The 6,000-nt window shown below is 45.4% G+C and overlaps 1 long non-coding RNA gene across 1 annotated transcript in view; it reads left to right on the top strand.

Moving 5' to 3' along the window:
• Positions 1-3,095: 3,095 nt before the first annotated feature.
• LOC311429901 overlaps positions 3,096-6,000 on the top strand; it is a 29,137-nt gene continuing 26,232 nt past the window's right edge. Inside the window, exon 1 of the long non-coding RNA XR_014688458.1 lies at positions 3,096-3,186. This is a non-coding gene — a long non-coding RNA (uncharacterized lncRNA). The remainder of the gene's footprint in view (positions 3,187-6,000) is intronic.

Here is a 6,000-nt window from a genome sequence, read left to right as displayed (position 1 = left end):
ACCCAGCGCGTCACTTTGTCATAGAAGGAGATCAGGTTCGTGAAGCAGGATCTGCCTTTCATAAACCCATGCTGACTGGGCCTGATCGCCTGCTTGCCCTGAAAATGCTGCGTGATGACTCTCAGGAGGACCTGCTCCATGAGCTTCCCTGGCACTGAGGTCAAACTGACAGTCCTGTAGTTTCCTGGGTCTGCCTTCCGGCCCTTCTTGTAGATTGGCGTCACGTTTGCTAGCCGCCAGTCAACTGGGACCTCCCCCGATAGCCAGGACTGCTGATAAATGATGGACAGTGGCTTGGCCAGCTCCTCTGCCAGTTCTCTCAGTACCCTTGGGTGGATCCCATCCGGCCCCATCGACTTGTGCACATCCAAGTGCCGTAGCAGGTCACCAACCAGTTCTTCATGGATAGTGAGGGCCACATCCTGCTCCCCATCCCCTTCCACCAGCTCAGGGTACTGAGTATCCAGAGAACATCCGGTATTCCCGCTAAAGACTGAGGCAGAGAAGGCATTAAGCACCTCCGCCTTTTCTTCATCTTTTGTAACTAGGTTTCCCCCTGCATCCAGTAAAGGATGGAGATTCTCCTTAGTCCTACTTTTTGTGTTGATGTATTTATAGAAACGTTTTTTGTTATCTTTAACGGCAGTAGCCAGATTGAGCTCCAGATGAGCTTTGGCCTTCCTAATTTTGTCCCTGCACAGCCTCGCTACATCCTTAAAGTCCTCCTTAGTGGCCTGCTCACTTTTCCAAAGATTATAAACCCTCTTTTTTCTCCTAAGATCAAGCCACAATTCTCTGTTGAGCCAGGCTGGTCTTCTTCCCCGCCAGCTCGTCTTTGGGCACGTGGGGACAGACCTTTCCTGCGCCATTAAGATTTCCCTCTTGAAGAGCGCCCAGCCTTCCTGGACCCCTCTGCCCTTCAGAACTGCCTCCCAAAGGACTCCACCAACCAGTGTCCTGAGCAGCTCAAAGTCAGCCCTCCGGAAGTCCAATACAACAGTTTTACTGGTCCCCTTCCTGGCCTCGCCAAGAATAGTGAACTCCACCATTGCGTGGTCACTCTGCCCAAGCCAGCTCCTGACAATCACATCCTCCGCCAGTCCTTCTCTGTTTGTGAAGAGAAGGTCTAGCGGGGCACCACCCCTGGTAGGTTCACTAACCAGCTGCATCAGGAAGCTATCTTCCACGCTCTCCAGAAACCTCCTAGACTGCTTTCTCAGGGCTGTGTTGTGCTTCCAGGATATGTCAGGGAAGTTGAAGTCCCCCACGAGTACAAGAGCTGACGATTTTGCAACTTCTGTCAGCTGCCTGTAGAACTCCTCATCCGTCTCCTCATCCTGGTTTGGCGGTCTATAGCAGACCCCGACCAGGACACTAGCCTTGTTGTCCCTGCCGATCCTAACCCAAAGGGACTCGACCTTGTCATTCCCAGCCTCGAGTTCTACAACCTCGAAAGACTTTCTAATATAGAGAGCCACTCCACTACACCTTCTGTGCTGCCTGTCCCTTCTAAAGAGCTTATAGCCAGGCATTGCAGTACTCCAGACATGAGACTGGTCCCACCACGTCTCCGTGATGGCAACCAAGTCGTAGCCTGCCTGCTGCACGATGGCTTCCAGATCCTCCTGTTTGTTACCCATGCTGCGTGCATTGGTGTAGATGCACTTCAGCTGGGCCATTGCCTTATCCTCCGGCCTTGCCATTGTTCCCCCTGGCACAGCCCCAATAATCCTAGCTTCAGCCCCATCCCCCTTCCTACCTAGTTTAAAGCCCTCTCAATGAGCCCTGCCAGCTCCTGGCCCAGGATCCTTTTTCCCCTAAAAGATAGGGACCCGTCTGTGGCCATCAGGCCAGGTGCTGAGTAAAGTGCCCCGTGATCAAAAAACCCAAGATTTCTGCATTGGCACCAGCCCCGGAGCCACGTGTTTAACAGGTGGGCTTTCCGTGTCCTCTCTGAACCCCTCCCTGCCAACATAGGGATGGACAAAAACACCACCTGCACTCCCGCTCCATCCACTAACTGACCCAGCCCCCTAAAGTCTCTTTTGATAGCCTTCAGGCTTCTCTCTTCAATGGTGTCACTGCCCGCCTGGACTATCAAAAGATGGTAATAGTCAGAGGGGCGTACCAGGTTGGGAAGCTTCCTGGCAACGTCCCTGACCCTGGCCCCAGGGAGGCAGCAGACTTCCCTACGGGTAGGGTCAGGCCGACAAATAGGGCCCTCTGTTCCCTGAAGAATCGAGTCTCCAACAACAATAACCCTCTATTGTCTTTCTTGGTGGAGGCAGTCCTGAGGCGTGGAGTCGACCTCCTCGCCCTAGGCATCCTCCTGGGAACACTTGCTACCTCTTCCTCACCCACCGGCCTCTCAATCTCTAGGGCCTCAAACCTGTTGCGTAAGGGCACCTGGGAAGGTGGGGCCGGAAGGGGAGGGCATCGCCTGCGATGTCGAGCAGGGACCTGTTTCCATTCCTCCTGAACTCCCAGATCCCCTCCCTCTGCCCGATGGCTACAGGGCAGGGGTCCACCCCCATTTGAGGAGTCTCACCTCGGTACCTCCCCTTGAGGCCCTGCAGGGAGTTACTCCACAAGTCTATCTCTCGCTCACACTCCCTGATGGCCCTCAACCTCTCCACCTCCTCCTTGAGCTCTGCCACCATGCGGACCAGGTCATCCACCTGCTCGCACCTCACGCACACAGTCTCTCTGCCCCCCGCAGGTGGTAGCAACAGGCTCAGACACTCCTTGCATCCGGTGACCTGAACTGCGGCATTTTTTAATGGGTAGTCGGTCTGGGTGTGTACCGACTTCCTGGAAAGCGCACCGTGCCTGGTGGAGACCATTATCACCTAGCTAACGGCTGCTGTTAAGGAGGTGTTCGTGTGGGCAGGGGGAGCGCTCTGCCCTGCCTGCGCGAACTGACGCGCCACTCCCTTCTGACGCGCCACGCCCTGTTCGCCGCGCTCCTGGTCGCTCGCGCTCCCTAGGGGCAGCTTTTGAACGTCTGGGGAGGGGACGCTGCTGGCTCCGCCTTCGCCTCGTCAGCCTCCCTCACGAGGGCTGCCGGGTCCTGGTGGCTCCCTCAAGTAGGCTCGATGCCGGAAAAATTAGCCCTGCCTGGCCCGATCCCCCGCTCCGCTGCAGAACGCGTCTGCCCCGGAGCCGATCGCCTCGGAACAGAACATGGTAAGAATGGTAAAATATAGAAGAGCTAGAGTTCATCTTTGCTGAAAAAGAAAACTACCAAAAAAAACCCACAAGAATTGAATAAAATGGAGTGGGGAGGGAGGGGGGGGAGGAGATAATGAAAATGTGATTAAAAGGACAAATAAATTAGAAGAAGGAAAGAGTGAATCAACATTGCAGAGTCAAGTGATGCTTTAATAGTTTGGTTGCAGTTTGGCTGCAGTTTTTGTATTTGTTCTTTTTTTTTTTTTTTCATTCTTATTATGGCATTGCTTTCAAGAATGTAGTTTATCATAATTTTATTTTCCTTTGTCATCATTTTTTCTTCCTTATTTTTTGTCTTGGATCTTTTACAGAATTACTATAACATTCCCAATTTTGGGAATCTGTATGCATAAAGCAACCTCTGCAGCTAAAGCTGATGAAAAGCTTTTAGATTACTCAGGTGGGTTTTTAATCAGATGTTCAAATTTAAAATCAATGATAGGAATTAGAATTTGGAAGGCATGACTTGAAGTCCTATTCTACAGTTCCACTGCCTTTTTCTTGTCTTTAATTACATCAGAAAATAAATTTCAGATGTATGTTCAGTAGTGATAAAGCAGAGAAATAATTAGAGTAACTGAAGACCAAAACTAGGTAGGAGTATAAGGATTATTAAGGAGAATATAATTGAACCTGTTTACATTCATTTATCCAAATACTTTTATATTAGTCTTCTTTTGGACATTCATAACTATTGTGCTATTGTGTTTATTAAATATTACTATTCAGTTGGGGCTGAAATCTAAAAAAGTAGCTTTCAAAGAAACTAATGTTCTTTTGGTGGTTTGTTTGTTTGTTTCCCCTGTGATTTCTCTTCCTATATAACAACAAAATTTGTATAATGTTATGCAATATCTCATTTTTCTGTAATCAATTTGATCATGTTAAAATGAATAAATTTTCACATTCCATTGAACAGCTAGTGATATAGATGAAAACAAATATAATTTGTCCCCCCTCTCAAACAAATGTAAAGAGTACCAATGCTTTGTATTGTCTTTAAAGGTATTCCTTGACAGTCAATCTTGTACACTTTCTTTAATGGGCTGCAATCGCTGAGAATACCCATGAGTTAAACTGTCTAGCATTACTATGATAAGGTGTTTAAAAATGAAACTATAAAAATAAGATTAACAAAGGACTTTTTTGCAAAGGAGAAAAAAAATTCCCTAAGTACTCAATAAATTTTTTGTTTGTTTTTAAATCTATACAGACTCTCATCCATATTTAATACTGCAAATATGACAGTTGTGATTAAAAGAGAAGTGTCTAGGAGACAAAACTGAAATTCATACACATGGACAACCACTTATAGAGAACCCTCCTCTAATGTTCATATATGCCTGTACTAGGTAAGGGTTGAATGACACCCTGAGCTATTACACTAAAGAAAATGTAGAATGTTAATGCTTACTGCACTCATTATTTCTTGATAATCTGCCCCTGCTTCACTTTCTTCCCAGTCTCCAATCAGAATGACAACTTTTTTTTTTTTGATTCTTCCATTTTTCTAAGAATACCTGTAGAAGTTTATGGTGGATGTATCATTGCCTCAGAACTACTTCTTAATGCATAGATTTAATTCACTTTCAAACAGAGACTGATTTCTTGCACAGATGTTTGGTCCAGAGCTGTAATTCTCTAAATTTTATTGATCCCCATCTGGTAGAACCATGGAAGAGACTGTAAAAGTCCTTTAAGGGGTGGTTCAGAGGGGAATGGAGAGGAGGAAAGAAGAGAAGAGAGGAAAATAATTACAACAAATGAAGTGAACCTGAATTGAAAAGGCTTCTTGGCACACATTGAACTGGGTAAATACATAAAGACACAGTTTTATCTTTTTATTTTTATTTCTCAGTACTTTTAATTCTGTATTTAAACATGCAACACGAGATATTTGAATAAGTAGTTTAAGAGGCTCTAAAAGGAAAAAGTCATTAAAGTATTTTGTTAAAAAGTTAGGAGATTTTAAAATCTGTAAGTGTTTGGATAAAATAGGTAGGATGAAAATATATTAAATTTCACCCAAATCTGAATGCAACCAGTCTATAAACTTGTTTTCAGGTAGTTGATTATAACAATGTAAACAGATAAGGCTGATAGAACCAGTAGCTTAAACATATTTGCTGCTGTTTTAAATGTTAATTTTGAAAAACATCAGTCTCCAAATGAATAGAAAATATTTTGTCAATTTTCAGGCATGTGTTGTAATACAGAATATGGGCTCTTCAGCAGCTGAGAACAGTCTGTGGATCTGATTGCCATCTGGCAAAATTATATAAGATTTCCAACACAAAAAGAGATCCTCGCCTCTCAAGCAGAGTGTGTCTGAATCACTATGGCTTCAGAGGCACAGTTAGTTGTAGAGGTCTCACAGAAAGAATTAGGAGGGTGCTGCTGCTAAACGGGGATCAGGGACATCTAGAATTCTCCTGTATTGGGACTAGTTTATTTGGTGGCAGGTGTGTGTTTTCCATTAACTGTATAGTTCACCTAATTTTTTAATTTGACAAGATGTGCTTAGAAATTTTACATCTGAGTCACGCATCATTTTGGCTAGTAACAGGGCTGCTAATAACAGTTAGCACTGAGCCTTATGACACAGATCTTAATTCCTGACACTTTGTTGACAGGACTTTGAAAACAAAGAGGTGGACTCAAGCTCTCAGGCTATCAGAAATTGCTGCTCTCTGTAAGTCAAACAGCGCCCTTGAGTTCTGGTAGAAGAGAGACCTAATTAACCTCTATTCATTGCTTCTTTGTCTTCTA

The sequence above is a fragment of the Aythya ferina genome (genome assembly GCF_964211825.1).
Source record: "Aythya ferina genome assembly, chromosome: 1".
NCBI lineage: Eukaryota > Metazoa > Chordata > Aves > Anseriformes > Anatidae > Aythya > Aythya ferina.
The sequence above is the reverse complement of the archived record's forward strand: the minus strand, read 5'-3'. Positions and strand labels throughout refer to the sequence as shown.